Source organism: Scyliorhinus torazame, chromosome 15 (genome assembly GCF_047496885.1).
Source record: "Scyliorhinus torazame isolate Kashiwa2021f chromosome 15, sScyTor2.1, whole genome shotgun sequence".
Lineage (NCBI taxonomy): Eukaryota > Metazoa > Chordata > Chondrichthyes > Carcharhiniformes > Scyliorhinidae > Scyliorhinus > Scyliorhinus torazame.
In genome coordinates this window covers 144,867,485-144,886,194 of record NC_092721.1, presented here as the reverse complement: position 1 = coordinate 144,886,194, position 18,710 = coordinate 144,867,485, and the positions used below count along the sequence as shown (strand labels likewise).

Sequence of the window (18,710 nt, the reverse complement as noted above, 5' to 3'; positions counted from 1 at the left end):
CCGCTGTTTCCAGGCCCGGCGTTCATGCACCCCCACGTGCGACCCAGGGGCGCCGCCATCTTCCTCATTGCCAGCCACGTGAGGCCCGTGGATGCTGCCATCTTCTTCACTGCAAACCACGTGTGGCCCATGGGCGCCGCCATCTTTGATGTCCCCCACCATGTGTGCCCCGTGGACACCACCATCTTCGGCGCCATTTTGGACGGCGTCTCAGGACCCCTGCTTGTCTGGCCGTTCATCGCTGCCGCTACCTCCACCATTGCTGACCAGCCCGGGGCCTCCCAGCACCTGCCGCAACTCGCCTCGATCACCCTGGACCAGTCCCGGCCCCGCAACCTCGCGACCGCAACAACGACGGTGAAGATCGATGGGCACGAGACAACCTGCCTTTTTGACTCCAGGAGCACAAAGAGCTTCATCCACCCCACTACGGTAAGGCGCTGCTCCCTCCCGGCACACCCAGTCACCCAGAAAATCTCCCTGGCCTCCGGATCTCATTCCGTGGAAATCCGGGGGTACTGCATCGCGACCCTCACCATCCAAGGCGTAGAGTTGAGCAACTTCCGGCTCTACGTCCTCCCCCACCTCTGCACTGCCCTGTTACTCGGCCTGGATTTCCAATGCCACCTCCAAAGCTTAACCTTAAAATTCGGCGGACCCATAACCCCCCTCACCGTGTGCGGCCTCGCGACCCTTAAGGTCGACCCACCTTCCCTGTTTGCGAACCTTACCCCAGATTGCAAACCCGTCGCCAACAGGAGCGGATGGTACAGTGCCCAGGACAGGACCTTCATCAGGTCGGAGGTCCAACGGCTTCTGCGGGAAGGGGTCATTGAGGCCAGCAACAGCCCCTGGAGAGCTCAAGTGGTAGTAGTTAAGACTGGGGAGAAGCACAGGATGGTCATTGACTACAGTCAGACCATCAATCGGTACAGGCAGCTCGACGCGTACCCCGTCCCATGCATATCTGACATGGTCAACCAGATTGCGCAGTATCGGGTCTTTTCCACAGTGGACCTGAAGCCCGCCTACCACCAGCTCCCCATCCGCCCGGAAGACTGCCAACACACTACGTTCGAAGCAGATGGCCGCCTCTATCACTTCCTTAGGGTTCCCTTCGGCGTCACTAATGGGGCCTCGGTCTTCCTGCGAGAGATGGACCGAATGGTTGACTGGTACGGACTGCGGGCCACCTTCCCATACCTAGATAACGTCATCACCTGCGACCACGATCAGCAGGACCATGACGCAAACCTTAAAAAATTCCTCCAGGCCGCCAAACTCCTTAATCTCACGTACAATAAGGAGAAATGCGTGTTCCGCACCAACCACTTAGCCATTCTTGGCTATGTCGTGGAAAATGGAGGTCTAGGGCCCAATCCCAACCGCATGCGACCCCTCATAGAGCTCCCACTTTCCCACTGCCCCAAGGCCCTGAAACGATGCCTGGGATTTTTCTGCTACTATGCCCAGTGGGTCCCTAATTATGCGGACAAGGCCCGCCCACTCATTCAGTCAACAGTTTTTCCCCTGATGGCTGAGGCCCGTCAGGCCTTCAACTGCATTAAGGCAGACATCGCCAAGGCAACCGGTTGACGAGTCTCTCCCCTTTCAAGTCGAGAGCGATGCATCGGATGTAGCTCTGGCCGCCACCCTCAACCAGGCGGGCAGGCCCATGGCCTTCTTCTCCCGCACCCTCCATGCCTCCGAAATTCGGCACTCTGTCGAAAAGGAGGCCCAAGCCATTGTGGAAGCTGTGAGACATTGGAGGCATTACCTGGCCGGCAGGAGATTCACTCTCCTCACTGACCAGCGGTCGGTTGCCTTCATGTTTAATAACACACAGCGGGGCAAGATCAAAAACGACAAGATCTTGAGGTGGAGGATCGAGCTCTCTAACTAGAATTATGAGATTTTGTATCGCCCGGGGAAGCTTAACGAGCCCCCTGACGCCCTATCCCGCAGTACATGTGCCAGCGCACAAGTGGACCGACTCCGGGCTCTCCACTATGACCTCTGCCACCCGGGGGGGTCACCTGGTTCTTCCATTTCGTCAAGGCCCGCAACCTGCCCTACTCCATTGAGGAGGTCAGGACCGTCACCAGAGACTGCCAGGTCTGCGCGGAGTGCAAGCCGCACTTCTACCGGCCAGATCGAGCGCACCTGGTGAAAGCCTCCCGCCCTTTTGAACGCCTCAGCGTGGACTTCAAAGGGCCCCTCCCCTCCACCGACCGCAACACGTACTTTCTGAACGTGATTGACGAGTAATCCCGGTTCCCTTTCACCATCCCATGCCCCGATATGACTTCTGCCACCGTCATTAAAGCCCTCCACAGTATCTTCACTCCATTCGGTTTCCCCATCGATATCCACAGTGATCGAGGATCCTCTTTTATGAGTGATGAGCTGTGTCAGTTCCTGCTCAGCAAGGGCATTGCCTTGAGCAGGACGACCAGCTACAACCCCCGGGGAAACGGGCAGGTGGAGAGGGAGAATGGGACGGACTGGAAGGCCATCCTGCTGGCCCTGCGGTCTAAAAATCTCCTGGTCTCCCGCTAGGAGAAGGTCCTCCCTGACGCACTCCACTCCATCCGGTCGCTCCTCTGCATCGCGACTAACGAGACCCCTCACAAACGTGTGTTTGCCTTCCCCAGGAAGTCCACCTCCGGGGTCTCGCTCCCAACATGGCTGACAGTTCCTGGACCCATCCTCCTTCGCAAGCATGTGTGGACCCATAAGTCGGACCCCTTGGTCGAAAGAGTCCACCTCCTACACGCGAACCTGCAGTGCGCCTACGTGGCACACCCCGACGGGCGCCAGGACACAGTCTCCCTCTGGGACCTGGCACCCGCTGGATCCCCACCCACGGCCCCCGACCTGACACTGCCCCCCATCCCCCTCCCGGCTGCCTCATACACCCCTGCGCCACTCACCCTCCCTCCAGCGAACCTCACTGCTGTCCCCGCCCCAGTAGGGTCCGTCCTCCCACTGGTTCCACTCAGGGGTGACGAAGACGAGGACAAAACGCTTCCGGAGTCACAGGTGACCAAACCGGCGCCCACATCACCACCAGGACTGAGGCGACCGCAGAGGAGGGTCAAGGCCCCCGACAGACTGAACTTGTAATGTTTTTTCACCACCCCCGCCGGACTCTTTTTTTCTAACAGGGGGTGAATGTGGCAGTCACCACTAAGCAGTACTCCATGTATTATGGTAAGGCCATATAGTAGAGGTACATGGTAAATCCCTGCCTGCTGGCTCCGTGTGTGTGCTCGCCGGTGCTGCAGCCATTCTGGTTCCAGCTACAGGAGGCACAACATCTTTGCTCAATAATGCCTCAATTATTCCACTACTCTCGTCTTTGTGGTAATTGATAGTGCATCACACCTTTTTGGATGATAATCATTAAAGGGCATATTTTGCATTGAGTCAATAAAATAATTACGTTGAATGAATGCAAATTCAGCAGCATAACATTTAGAAATCAATTTAGCAGATTGAATGTGAGACTACCCGGAGCAGAAAGTCGCGCCCAACACTTTGGTTGCTGTATAATAGTGCAGGATTTGAAAGGAACATTAAAAAGTTCCTAGACAATCTAGTGGACCTTCTGGAAATGTATGTCAATGTTTGAATGTTAGCAAAGAACTGATAGTCATGTCAAATTTTCAAGCATATTCAAAATCTAATCAGCGATTGGATGTTGGTGAGCAAAACTCTGAACTCTGCACAGGTTTTCCTTTGCCTGGCCAGAAAATGGTGGAGGGCTGGTGGGATTACCTCTATGCTGATGATTTGAAGCTTGGTGGGAATATAAGCTCTGAATAGGACACCAAGGGCTGGATTTTCCAGGCCCTGTTGTGGTAAGCTTGGAGGTGGGGTCTGCGAACAATGGAAGGTGGCCTCATTGGGCCAATCCCACGATGCATTCCTGCCACTGAGGAAGTTTCCCATGCGCAGACGGGTACGGCAGCCAATTAAACCGATTGCAAACTCAATGAGGTCCCCTTTTATTGACACACTACCATTTTGGCACTGGCAGAGTGGCTCTCTGCTCTGTGTGGGAGCTGCCATCTTCACAGGGAGCCACAGGAATTGAAAGTCCCATGTCCCAAAGAGGGGGCTGTTGGAAGAGAAGGATGTGTCAGTGTCCCATACAATGCACATGGTTGGGTTTCCTCTCTGCTTCTAGTGTGTGGTAGTCTCTGTAGAGGTATTACAGTACCTGGTAATACATTGGTAGAGATTGCATGTTTCCCATTGGTCAAACTGTATGGTAGCTCCGCCCAGCTAGGTGGGGTATAAGAGCCCGTGCCGCCCCAGCAGCCTTCATTCTGTACCTGAGCTGCTGGGGGAAACATCTAGCTTATTAAAGCCTTCGGTTGGACTACAACCTCGCTTTAGTGGTCATTGATCTTGCAAGGGCAGCACGGTAGCATTGTGGATAGCACAATTGCTTCACAGCTCCAGGGTCCCAGGTTCGATTCCGGCTTGGGTCACTGTCTGTGCGGAGTCTGCACATCCTCCCCGTGTGTGCGTGGGTTTCCTCCGGGTGCTCCGGTTTCCTCCCACAGTCCAAAGATGTGCAAGTTAGGTGGATTGGCCATGATAAATTGCCCTTAGTGTCCAAAATTGCCCTTAGTGTTGGGTGGGGTTACTGGGTTATGGAGATAGGGTGGAGGTGTTAACCTTGGGTAGGGTGCTCTTTCCAAGAGCTGGTGCAGACTCGATGGGCCAAATGGCCTCCTTCTGCACTGTACATTCTATGATAATCTATGAATTCTGTGATAATCATAGTGGTCCAATGGTTTTGCCCCCAATAATTTTAACTTTAAATAGGTAATGATGTGAAACCCGCAGAATTGTGTCCAGTGCCTGTCAGAATTTTATAGGTTTCCCTCTGATTCACAATGAGGGAATTACTTCCAACAATTTAAATTCCTGCTCTCAAAAGGTGAAGATAAACTGAATGACAAGTATATTCAGATAACAGCATAAGTATTGGAACTCATTACCTCAGTGGCCGCCTTTTAATGAGGATCAAGAAACATTACCCATTTCTTGAAAAAAAGCTAGGTCTTTCTTTATTACTTTGCTGTTCGATGAATTAAATAAATTAATGGAATTTGAATGTTTGAAATCTGCATTTATTGTAAATCATTGTCATGTTCAACTCTTCCTACCATGACTTTGAAACAGCAAGAAACCTCTACTAAATTTGTTGGTCTTGAAGGAAATCGAATGAAAATAAATCCCCTGATATGAACCCCATTCGGTCATAGATGGTGAAAATTAATTTGAAGACTTATTGAGTGATGACTTGCGATGTTTGACTGAGGTGTGCATTTTGCAGCATCCAGACATGTAAACTTTCAGCTGAACGATTTGTTTGTTGAGTTCCACAGTAGCATCAGTGCATTGATTCTTATCAGTTTAAATGGTGCATCAGGCAATGACTGAAATGCTATACTGCGAAAAGTAGGATTTTCTCGAGATATCGCATTGACATTTATTGAAGGAAGATTAACTGCTGCTTTCTGACAAACCTCCGTGTCAGTGGAGTATGCGTTCTTCTATTGACCGTAGTGAAAGGCTGGCTTGATTATAGACAAAGGAACTTTCAAAAAAGCAGAATACATTTTGACAATATTAGCAAATTAAGAAAAATAATTATTCCAGCAGATTAACTTGTGGTCTTTATGGAATCTTTATCCCCATCTCTTAAACAAGAAAGCACCTAATTTCCAATGAATACATACACACCCTGATATCACCAAACAAACACCAAAATGTATTAGCAAAATAAAAAACTAAATTTTTAATTATTATATAATCTGTTTCCTTGCCATTAATTGCGTGAATAATCTCCGTCCTGCCCGCCCACCCCATTCTCTGGCATAGCCCACCGGCAGTGGGATCCTGTATTCCGGCAGCTGGCCAAAGGGATTTCCCATTGCGGCCATCCCACACCGCCGGGAAACCCACGGGCGTGGATACACTGCTGGTGAAGCAGAGGATCCCGCAGATTGAATCACTCCTTATATGTTTTGATGCCTTCACTAAGCTGAGAGCTTTTTACTGAAAATATAGTGGGGCTGAAATGTCACGAGTATGTCTGTCAATGGTCTTCAACAGTAATTCCGTCTAAAATAATAATAATCTTTTTTGTCACAAGTAGGCTTACATTGCAATGAAGTTACTGTGAAAAGCCCCTAGTCGCCACATTCTGGCACTATTCAGGTACACAGAGGCAGAATTCAGAATGCCCAAATTACCTAACAAGCACGTCTTTCGGGACTTGTGGGAGGAAACCGGAGGACCCGGAGGAAACCCACGCAGACACAGGGAGAACATGCAGACTCTGCACAGACAGTGACCCAGCCAGGAATCAAACCTGGGACCTGATTTGTTATGTTGTAGGTGTAACATAAGCGGCTTCCTTGTGGTGCACTTGACAAAGGAAGGTGCAGATGTGGAGATAACTTCAACACGTTTATTAAACTATTTACACTTGTATTACTCGGGTTCGACACTACTGCTAATCCTACTACAGCTACCCAGACTGACTAACCAGTTGCTGCAATCCACGTGGTGGGTCTAATATTGAATCAACCCTGTGTCTGTACTCACGTACTGTCTCCACTGGAAAGAGGCAGATCATGTGTGTGGTGTCCTTTACATATGGGTTGGTGTAATGCCCCCCTGTTGTCGTGTCACCTCCTTGTGTATCGTGAATGTCTATTGGTCGTGTCCTATCTACTTTATCTGTTGGTTGAGTGTGTGTGTGTGATGTTTCTGGTGCTCCCTCTAGTGTCTAGTTAGCCTACATGCATTTACATTGATGCACATCACCACATCCCCCCCTTTTTATATGTTCATATTTCAAGTCATGGGAACAATGATTAAACAATAAGTCCAAATCATTCATGTGAGTCCAAAAACCATCAATCATCATGGGCAAATGTCTCTCTTGGTTATGAATGCCATCAACACCCCTGTGCCACAGGAACCAAGAAGTGGTCAAATCACTTTGCTGTCTGGTTTGGAGTCCCTTTCTTTTTTTGATGTTTGTGATGGTGCTGTCGGATTGCATCTTGTAGCTGATAAGGTGTTGACATTGAAGATGTACCATCAACAGTATCATTCGAGGGCATGGATGTGCCATATGTTGAGGTTGGATAAGACTGTACATACTGGTTCTGGCCATATGCTGTGCAGGAAGGGTGATCCTACTGAGCACTGTTGATGCTTGTCGAATTGGAAACAGAATTGCTGCTCACATAAATACCTGGTGAGGGTGTGAAACTAGAACTTTGCATCTGATAGGAATATGCCGTCTGGCCAGGCTGGGGTGCAGCAAATCCTGGGCTGTAACTAAGGCATCCAGTCTGTAGTGCAGATTGCACTTGCGGTAGTCCTCCTTCAGTCTTGATTCCATTAGTGGGCAATCCGTAGTGCTGGCCTGTTTGAGAATATGCTGCATAGACTGCTGGCTGCTGCATGCCTGAATACAGGGTTTGTCCAGCATGAGCTGTCATTGGCTGCACTGCTGGTGTGGAAAATATGTGTGGATATAGCTGTGGTGAATATTGGTGTATTCCTCTTGGAGTGTAGCCGCTGCTTGTTATTACTGACCCAGTGTAATTGTTATGTGATCCATCTCCTGTTGTTGTGGCATCTGCTGTCACTCTGAGTATGCCATCACTGAGGTTGCGGCACTCCCTGTCTGGAGTAAAGTCTGTCTTACGTGAATCAGAGTTGGCGTTTGGTTGCTCCCCATCTGGAGTCTGATCTGTTTTAACTGGGTCAGTGTCGGTTTGTTGATGCTCCCCGTCCGGAGTCTTAGCAGGTTCACTGGAGTCAGCTCAGATTTCTTGAAGCTGCACGTCTGGAGTCGGAACATGCAGGAATACATTGACTTGTGGAGAGGTTCGAGCGAATGAGGGTGGAAGTATCATGGTGTCACCGGAGTCACCAGTGGTCTCACAGTGATCGTCAAGAGCCTCTGTACACACTAGCTGAGGTCTGTCACTTTGCACATCTAGCATGGGAAGTGGGATGCTGTCGTCACTCATCTCACATACGTGGGTAGAGCATCAGTAGCTGCTTGGTGTTCACTTGGGTTGGGTAAATTGTCAGAGTCTTCATTTGATGGTGCAAACAATGTGGGTGGACTGTCATTGTCTTGCTGGGTTGTCCTTTATTTGGGCTTGGACTGTCGTTGTTGCTTTGTTCTTCACTGTAGCATGATAGACCGCCATGGTCATCCTGCTGTGCACTGGAGCATGGTAGACTGTCATAGTCTTCTTACTGTTTACTTGAGCATGGCCGAATTGCATCATCTGCCGCTAGTTGGTCAGTGGAGGTTGCTAGACCCTCATTGTCTTGTTCCTGCAAGGACTGTGCGTCGGACTCTTGCGTTGCTTCTATCGTGGAGGCTGTCCACGAACTTGCTGCGGAGGCTTGTGACACTGGAGTCACGTCTTGTGTGTGCAAGGACTGTGCTCTGGAGTCTTGCGTTTCTTCTATCGTGGAGTCTGTCCACGAGCTTGCTGTGGAGGCTTGTGACACTGGAGTCACTTCTTGTTCGTGCAAGGACTGCGGTGTGGAGTCTTGCGTGTCTTCTTTCGTAGAGTCGGGAACCCTGAGCGGTGTGTGGACCACGCTCTGTGTGGCAGCAGGCCACTCTCTGTGGGCTTGTACCACTCTCTGTCTCTTGGTTTCAGGCTGCAGCATCATCCTGCATTCACGAGTTGGGATGTCATATCTGCTGGGCTGAAGATCCTCAAATCCGAAGAACGAATCCGCGTCTGCGTCGGATTCAATATGGGGGTCGCCAATGTGCCACACGTCTAGTTGCGGTTCGGATTTGGTACTGGGGTAGCCTCCCAAGGTGAAAGGTTCGTCCGAGTCGTAGTCTTCTATGACCATATCATCACTGTTTGCGTCGGAGCTGGCATTGGGCTCGCGAGGTCCAGAGTAAATGTAAAGGTCAATGTCGAAGTATTCAAGGTCGTCATTATCGGTTTGGGCGTAGGTAACTGCTTGTTGCAGGGTTCTTCGGAGGTTAATTTCATTTCCTGGTTCAATTTGAGGCATTGTGCTGTCATTCCAGGTGAAAGGTTGTTTTACGGCTTTAAAAGATTTTTTCTTTGATTTGAGACATTTCCCCTTTAAATGGGCATGGTCCGGGGCCTCTGACGTCATGACGCATGTGACGTAGCGCGTAGGAAGCAATTGCGCATGCCAGATCGCTGTTCCTTTACCTCAGGCCTTTTTCATGATTGCGCATGCGCGGCTTCTCGCGCAACTGCGCAAGTGCAGTCCCTGTAGAAAGATGGCCACCGATCAAAATCGTTCTCTGCTCCGGGATTTCGGCCTTGAGGTGAGTACTGGCGCTTCTCTTACCTTTTCTTGCTGGTTGGAGTGTGTTTTCCTCACAGTATTTGCTGAATTTGTCCAGGACTGCCTGGAAGTTGCTCCTGTTTTGCCCCTTGGAGAACTTGAATTTTTAAAAGATTTCTTCTGCTCTGGCACCGGCGATGGTGACGAGAAGCTCTGTTTTTTCAGCATCGGCCACTTCTTCTAGTTCGGCTGCCACCAGGAAGATTTAAAACTTTTGCCGGAACGCCCGGCAGTTTTCGCGGAGATCGCAGTGGCACTGGAGCTGCTGCGGAACCCGGATCTCGAACATCTTGCATTGGGTATCGTTGCTGGTTGTCACTGCACGTTGAGGTATGGCTATCTGGATTGAAACAGTTCACTTCTGGTACCATGATTTGTTATGTTGTAGGTGTAACATAAGCGGCTTCCTTGTGGTGCACTTGACAAAGGAAGGTTCAGACATGGAGATAACTTCAACACGTTTATTAAACTATTTACACTTGTATTACTCGGGTTCGACACTACTGCTAATCCTACTATAGCTACCCAGACTGACTAACCAGCTGCTGCAATCCACGTGGTGGGTGTAATATTGAATCAACCCTGTGTCTGTACTCACTGACTGTCTCCACTGGAAAGAGGCAGATCATGTGTGTGGTGTCCTTTATATATGGTTGTTGTAATGCCCCCCTGTGGTCGTGTCACCTCCTTGTGTATCGTGAATGTCTATTGGTCGTGCCCTATCTACTTTATCTATTGGTTGAGTGTGTGTGTGTGATGTTTCTGGTGCTCCCTCTAGTGTCTAGTTAGCCTACATGCATTTACATCAATGCACATCACCACAGGACCCTGATGGCGCTGTGAAGCCACAGTGCTAACCAATGTGCTACCATGCTCACCCAGTGGGATGAGGTGAGTTGGCCATTTGAACTGGAGGTTCTGGCTGGCTTTCATCAGTCAATAGTCCAGCACAAAGAGACTTGGGAGTCCTTGTTCACTATTCTCTTAAGGTTAACGTGCAGGTTCTGTCGGCAGTTAGGAAGGCAAATGCAATGTCAGCATTCATGTCGCGAGGGCGAGAATACAAGACCAGGGATGTACCTCTGAGGCTATATAAGGCTCTTGTCAGACCCAATTTGGAGTATTATGAGCAGTTTTGGGCCCCGTGTCTAAGGAAGGATATGCTGGTCTTGGAAAGGGTCCAGAGGCGGTTTACAAGAATGATCCCTGGAATGAAGAGCTTGTCGTATGAGGAATGGTTGAGGACTCTGGGTCTGTACTCGTTGGAATTTAGAAGGATATGGGGGGATCTTATTGAAACTTACAGGATACTGCGAGGCCTGGATGGAGTCGATATGGAGAGCATGTTTCCACTTGTAGGAAAAACTAGAAGCAGAGGACAAATCTCAGGCTAAAGGGACGATCCTTTAAAACAGAGATGAGGAGGAATTTCTTCAGCCGTAGAGCGGTGAATCTGTGGAACACTTTGCCGCAGAAGGCTGTGGAGGCCAAATTACTGAGTGTCTTTAAGACAGAGATAGATAGGTTTTTGATCACAAATGGAACCGGGGGTTATGGGAAGAAGGCAGGAGAATGGGGATGAGAAAAATATCAGCCATGATTGAATGGCGGAGTAGACTCGATGGGCCGAGTGGCTGAATTCTGCTGCTATGTCTTCTGGTCTTATGGTTACAAAGGGCAATGGAAACCTCAATTTCTGCCACAGCATCTTTAGGAATTGTCTTGATGTGGAAGTATATAAAATCACAACATTCCCAATAACTACAGTGTGTTTCAAATATTTCTAACTATGTTTTCTGACTGACCTCTGAAATCCTGAGGTTTGAGATTATTGGACTTTGCAGAGCAATGTCTCTTTTCTCCAGTGTCATCAGTCAATAGTCCAGTGGGGGTGTGTTCCATGACATCTTTATATTCTTAAACCACTTTGGTATCTTTGTGACTTACAGTTATTATAGTTAACATGGCAAATTGATGTGACCCTATGCGCTGCTGCACTGAGATTCCTGAATGTCCACAGTGGCCCAGAACACTGACAGTTTTTATAATAATCTTTATTGTCACATGTCGGCTTACATGCAATGAAGTTACTGTGAAAGTCGCCACATTCCGGCGCCTGTTCGGGTACACAGAGGAAGAATTCAGAATGTCAAAATTACCTAACAGCACGTCTTTCGGGACTTGTGGGAGGAAACCGGAGCACCCGGAAGAAACCCATGCAGTCCCATGGAGAACGTGCAGACTCTGCACAGGCAGTGACCCAGCCGGGAATCGAACCTGGGGTTCTGGTGCTATGAACTAGTTACATTGGGAAGAATTTGACTGGCCTGCATGAGGTGGGAACAAAATGGGCAGCAAAGTCAAAATGAGTTGCAGTGGATCAGGTCTCTGACATTTGTTACACCGAAAAATGAGGAGAACCAGCTACTGCAAAGTATATTAAAAATTCTGGTAGTGTGGTGTCATACAATTTGTGCATAAAAATTCATATATGATTGAGAAAATTGTCCCAGAAGTCACACTGTCATTCATATACACACAATGAAACACAATGCATAATTAAAGGGTCACTTAAATTTGACTTATAATCTAGTTCTTTCTTTGTAAAACTAATGTATAACTCTGAGTAGGAGTCCAGATTTTCTCAACAGTTGTCTCTTAGACGGCATTAACCTTCATTTATTTCATTATTTTAGCTCATTCGTTAAGGTGCGATTTAGCACAGAAGCAAGACTCTAAACCTCGAGAAAGATAGAAAAAAAATGAACTACTTTTCTTCAACTGCTTCTGTCTCCCTATTTTGCCACCTGCTTGTTCATTAAGCTTAACACCCAGAGGTAGATAGACCCTGATCTCAGCATACCTTCCTGTTTGAACGCTGTGGCATATTAAAATATTTTTTGTCGATTGAATGGTGGCATTTCATTAAAGGTTATCCCTCTGTACACGAGTGAGTGGGTGGTTTGTGCTCATCTCTCCTATTTTATGGTCTGTTTTCTTTTTGGCTGAGGTGTGAGTGAATTGTTAAGTATTTAGAATCAAAGAGGATGCACCGTTTGTAATTTTCATTGTATTGGACCTAAATCAGCTGCAGTGACAGTCGGCCATTTGTCCTGTTCATATCATTGGATCATTGAAATTATGGTGCAGAAGGAGACTATAGAATCCCTATGAACAATCCCTACAGTGCAGAAGGAGGCCATTTGGGTCATCGACTCTACTCCGACCCTTCAAAAGAGCACTTTACCCATGTCTACACCCCTGCCCACCCCGCCTTATCCCTGGAACCCCACTTAATCTGCATGTTCCTGGACACTAAAGGACAATTTAGCATGACCGATTCACCTTACCTGCATATCTTTGGACTGTGGGAGGAAACCAGGTCACCCAGAGGAATCCCACTCAGACAGACATCCAAGGTCAGAATCGAACCCGGATCCATAGTACTATGAGGCAGCAGTGCTAACCATTGTACCACTGTGTGTGGTAGTATGTATTGGGGGTCATGTGAGACTGGAAGCCCTAATGTCATTGGCTGACAGATCCCGGGTCCTGGTTGGCCGTTGACCTCTAGCTCCGCCCTGAAGGCGGAGTATAAGAAGCCGGAGTCCTCCCCCACAGGCCAGTCTACTATTGAGCTGCGGGGGAACAGACACGCTTAATAAAGCCTCATCGACTTCACTCTATTCGTCTCACGGAGTCTTTGTGCGCTACAATTTATTAAGCGTGCCTAAAAAGGACTATGGAGCTCAGGATCATTCCGGAATGCCTGAGGATCAGCCCCCACGCAGTGAACGCGGCAGCAGCCTTCAAGCACTGGCAGACTTGCTTCGAGGCCTACCTCAGAACGACCACCGGCCGGGTCACAGAAGACCAAAAACTACAGGTCCTGCACTCGAGGGTGAGCACGGAAATCTTCTCCCTCATCGAAGACTCGGACGATTTCCAGACGGCGTTCGCAGCACTGAAAAGTCTCTATGTCCGCCCAGTTAACCAAATCTACGCTCGCTACCAGCTCGCGACGAGACGGCAAGGTCCCGGAGAATCGATGGACGAATTCTACGCCGCGCTGCTGATTTTGGGACGAGCCTGCAGCTGCCCTTCGGTGAACGCAAATGAACACACGGACATGTTAATGCGCGATGCTTTTGTGGCAGGTATGAATTCCTCCCAAATCCGCCAAAGACTTCTAGAAAGAGAGTCGCTAGGACTCTCAGAGGCCCGGGCCCTAGCAGCCTCCCTAGACGTGGCCGCGCGTAATACCCGCGCCTACGGCCCCGACCGTGCGGCAGCCCATTGGGCCCCGTACGTACCCGTCGCGACAACCCCCCCCCCCCGGACACCCCACAGGCTTGCGCGGTCCAAATGCCGAGTCGCACCGGGGGCGCCCGCTGTTATTTCTGCGGCCAGGCGAAACACCCCCGGCAGCGCTGCCCGGCCCGCGCAGCTATCTGCAAGAGCTGCGGGAAAAAGGGCCATTACGCGGTTGTGTGCCGGTCCCGCGAGGTCGCCGCTGTCCCGGGAGAACAGGGAGCCCTGCAAGCCGTTTACGCGCCCCAACCCCCCCAGCACGCCATGTACGACCCGCAGACGCAGCCGCTCTGGGTCCCGACCACCGCGGTCCCGGGAGAACAGGGAGCCCTGCACGCCGCTTACGCTCCCCAACCCCCCTCCCCGTACCCCATGTATGACCCGCCGGCGCTACCGCTTTGGGTCCCGGCCACCACTCTCCACGGAGAAGAGGGAGTTTTGCGCGTCCCTAACGCCCCCCCTAACCCCCACCCCGCGCCCCACGTCTGCCCCGCCGGCGCCACCAACTTGGGTCCCGACCACCGCTGTCCCTGGTGAGGGAGCTCCGCGCGGTCCTAGCACTCCCCAGCCCCCCCAGCGCCCCATGTGCGACCCGCAGACGCCGCCATTTTGGGTCCCGGCCACCACGAGGGGAGGAAGGGCGCCGCCATCTTGGACCGCCCCAGACCTGTACGATGCGTGGGGGCGGCCATTTTGTCCACCCCCGCCGCCATCTTGTGACCCCCCAGCCACGTGCGATGTATGGGGGCAGCCATTTTGTCCATCCCCGACGCCATCTTGGACGGCAACAACGGACCCCACTCCACTACTGCAACCACGTCTCGCTTCAATTACGCTCGATCAAGCTCGGCCCCGGACACTCCAGACGACGATGACAACGGTGCTAATAAGCGGCCACGAGACGCCATGCCTAGTCGACTCCGGGAGCACGGAGAGCTTTATCCACCCCGACACGGTAAGACGCTGTTCCTTGACCACCTATCCCAGCGCACAAAAGATTTCCCTAGCTGCAGGATCCCACTCCGTACAGATCCAAGGATTCTGCATAGTTACCCTAACGGTGCAGGGGAGGGAGTTCAAAAACTACAAACTAAACGTCCTTCCCCAACTCTGTGCCCCCACCTTGCTGGGATTAGATTTCCAATGCAATCTACAGAGCCTTACGTTCAAATTCGGCGGCCCAATACCCCCACTCACTATCTGCGGCCTCGCAACCCTCAAGGTGCAACCCCCGTCCTTGTTTGCGAACCTCACCCCGGATTGCAAACCCGTCGCCACTAGGAGCAGACGGTACAGCGCCCAGGACCGGACCTTCATTCGCTCCGAAGTCCAGCGGCTACTAAAGGAGGGCATAATCCAGGCCAGCAATAGTCCCTGGAGAGCGCAGGTGGTAGTAGTGAAGACAGGGGAGAAACAAAGGATGGTCATTGACTGTAGCCAGACCATCAACAGGTACACACAACTAGACGCGTACCCTCTCCCCCGCATATCCGACATGGTCAATCGGATTGCCCAATATAAAGTCTTCTCCACCGTGGACCTCAAGTCCGCCTACCATCAGCTCCCCATCCGCCCAAGTGACCGCAAGTACACAGCCTTCGAGGCAGACGGGCGATTATACCATTTCCTAAGGGTCCCTTTTGGCGTCACAAACGGGGTCTCGGTCTTCCAACGGGAGATGGACCGAATGGTTGATCAACATGGGTTGCGGGCCACGTTCCCGTATCTCGACAATGTAACCATCTGCGGCCACGACCAGCAGGACCACGACGCCAACCTCCAAAAATTCCTCCAGACCGCCAAAGCCTTGAACCTCACGTACAACGAGGACAAGTGCGTTTTTAGCACCAATCGGCTAGCCATTCTGGGCTACGTAGTGCGCAATGGGATAATAGGTCCCGACCCCGAACGTATGCGCGCCCTCATGGAATTTCCCCTCCCGCACTGCCCAAAAGCCCTGAAACGCTGCCTGGGGTTCTTTTCATACTACGCCCAGTGGGTCCCCCAGTACGCAGACAAGGCCCGCCCCCTAATACAGACCACGACCTTCCCTCTGTCGACAGAGGCTTGCCAGGCCTTCAGCCGCATCAAAGCGGATATCGCAAAGGCCACGATGCGCGCCATCGACGAGTCCCTCCCCTTTCAGGTCGAGAGCGACGCCTCCGACGTCGCTCTTGCGGCCACCCTTAACCAAGCGGGCAGACCCGTGGCCTTTTTCTCCCGGACCCTCCACGCCTCAGAAATCCGCCATTCCTCAGTGGAAAAGGAAGCCCAAGCCATAGTGGAAGCTGTGCGACATTGGAGGCATTACCTGGCCGGCAGGAGATTCACTCTCCTCACGGACCAACGGTCGGTAGCCTTCATGTTCGATAATGCACAGCGGGGCAAAATCAAAAACGACAAGATCTTAAGGTGGAGGATCGAGCTCTCCACCTTCAACTATGAGATTTTGTATCGTCCCGGAAAGCTGAACGAGCCGTCCGATGCCCTATCCCGCGGCACATGTGCCAACGCACAAATGAACCGCCTCCAAACCCTCCACGAGGACCTCTGCCACCCGGGGGTCACTCGGTTTTTCCACTTCATCAAGTCCCGCAATCTCCCATACTCTTTAGAGGAGGTCCGTACAGTCACAAGGGACTGCCACATCTGCGCGGAATGCAAACCGCATTTTTTCAGGCCGGATGGTGCGCACCTGATTAAGGCTTCCCGCCCCTTTGAACGCCTCAGTCTCGATTTCAAAGGGCCCCTCCCCTCCACCGACCGCAACGCATATTTTCTTAATGTGGTGGACAAATACACCCGCTTCCCTTTTGCCATTCCCTGCTCTGACATGACCGCGGCCACTGTCATTAAAGCCCTGAACAGCATCTTCACACTGTTCGGTTACCCCGCAAACGTCCACAGCGACAGGGGGTCCTCTTTCATGAGTGACGAGCTGCGCCAGTTCCTGCTCAGTAAGGGCATAGCCTCAAGCAGGACGACCAGCTACAACCCCCGGGGGAACGGGCAAGTAGAGAGGGAGAACGGCACGGTCTGGAAGGCCGTCCTACTGGCCCTACGGTCCAGGGACCTCCCAGTTTCACGGTGGCAGGAGGTCCTCCCGGACGCTCTCCACTCCATCCGGTCGTTATTATGTACGAGCACTAATCAAACGCCTCATGAGCGTCTCCTTGTCTTCCCTAGGAGGTCCACCTCTGGAACGTCGCTGCCGACCTGGCTGGCGGCCCCAGGACCCATCTTGCTCCGAAAGCATGTGCGGGCACATAAGGCGGACCCGTTGGTCGAAAGGGTTCACCTCCTCCACGCAAACCCGCAGTACGCTTACGTGGAGTACCCCGACGGCCGACAGGACACGGTCTCCCTGCGGGATCTGGCGCCCGCCGGCAACACACACACCCCCCGACACCATTCACCCAACCCCCCCCCTTCCTGCCACCGCCGCACCCCGCGACCGCCCCCTTCCCAGGAGGATCGGTTCCCCTCCCCTCAGGCCCGACCAAGAATAAAGCCCAAGCTGAAACCGTAAGGCTCCCGGAGACGACAACACCGGTACAAGCACCACCACCACCACCGGGGCCGAGGCGATCGACACAAGTGCGTTTTTAGCACCAATCGGCTAGCCATTCTGGGCTACCAGACCGCCCGACCGACTCGTGGCGTCGATCTAAATCAAAATATGGACTTTTTCACAAGAACATTTTGCTTTTCTCCCTATACCCTCTGTAAATAGTTGAAACAGGACAAAATTGTACAATACTGTATTGCCATGTGAATGTTTTTTTTCCTCCCAGGACCAGCCCTGTAAACCCTTACCACCATACGAAGCATCACCCCGCCGGGTTCATTCTACACTGTGTCACCCCATTTGACCATTGTACGTGTTGCATCTGATCTGACCCTATTTTCCTGTTTTTTTCCTGTATCCTTTCAATAAGAAAAACACTCAATGCTGGAAATACACAGCAGATCAGTCAGCATCTGGGGACCAAATGCGCACCTCAATATGCCAACATCTTCATGCACAAGTTTGAACAAGACCTGCTCACCGCACAAGACCTGCTCACCGCACAGGACCTTCAACCGACGTTATACACCAGACACATCAATGACATTTGTTTCCTTTGGACCCACGGCGAAGAATCACTGAAACGACTACACGATTACATCAATAAGCTCCATCCCACCATCAGACTCACCATGGACTACTCGCCAGAATCGGTTGCATTCTTGGACATACTCATCTCCATCAAGGGCGGTTACCTCATCACTTCGCTTTACCGCAAGCCCACAGATAACCTCACAATGCTCCACTTCTCCAGCTTCCACCCTAAACACATTAAAGAAGCCAACCCCTATGGACAAGCGCTCCGTATACACAGGATCTGCTCAGATGAGGAGGAGAGTAATGGACATCTACAGACTTGAAAGATGACCTCGTATTTACGGGATATGGCACTCGACTCATCGATCGACAGTTCCAACGCACCACAGCAAAAAACCGCACCAACTTCCTCAGAAGACAAACACGGGACACAACTGACAGAGTACCCTTCGTCGTCCAGTACTTCCCCGGAACGGAGAAACTACGACATCTTCTTTGCAGCCTTCAACACGTCATCGATGAAGATGAACATCTTGCCAAGGTCATCCCCACACCCCCACTACTTGCCTTCAAACAACCATGCAACCTCAAACAAACCATTGTTTGCAGCAAACTACCCAGCCTTCAGAACAGCGACCACGACACCACACAACCCTGCCATGGCAATCTCTGCAAGACATGCCTAATCATCAACATGTGTACCACCATTACACGTGAGAACACCACCCACCAGGTACGTGGTGCATACTCGTGTGACTCGGCCAACGTTGTCTACCTCATACGCTGCAGGAAAGGATGTCCCGAAGCGTGGTACATTGGCGAGACCTTCCAGTCGGGGAACACTTCAGCAGTCAAGGGCATTCAGCCTCTGATCTTCGGGTAAGCGTTC

At 51.3% G+C, this 18,710-nt stretch overlaps 1 protein-coding gene across 4 annotated transcripts in view; it reads right to left on the bottom strand.

Annotated features, from left to right (window-relative positions):
• sgcg (sarcoglycan, gamma) overlaps positions 1 to 18,710 on the bottom strand; it is a 1,082,174-nt gene that overhangs the window by 158,784 nt on the left and 904,680 nt on the right. The gene's annotated exons all lie outside the window — the stretch shown is intronic.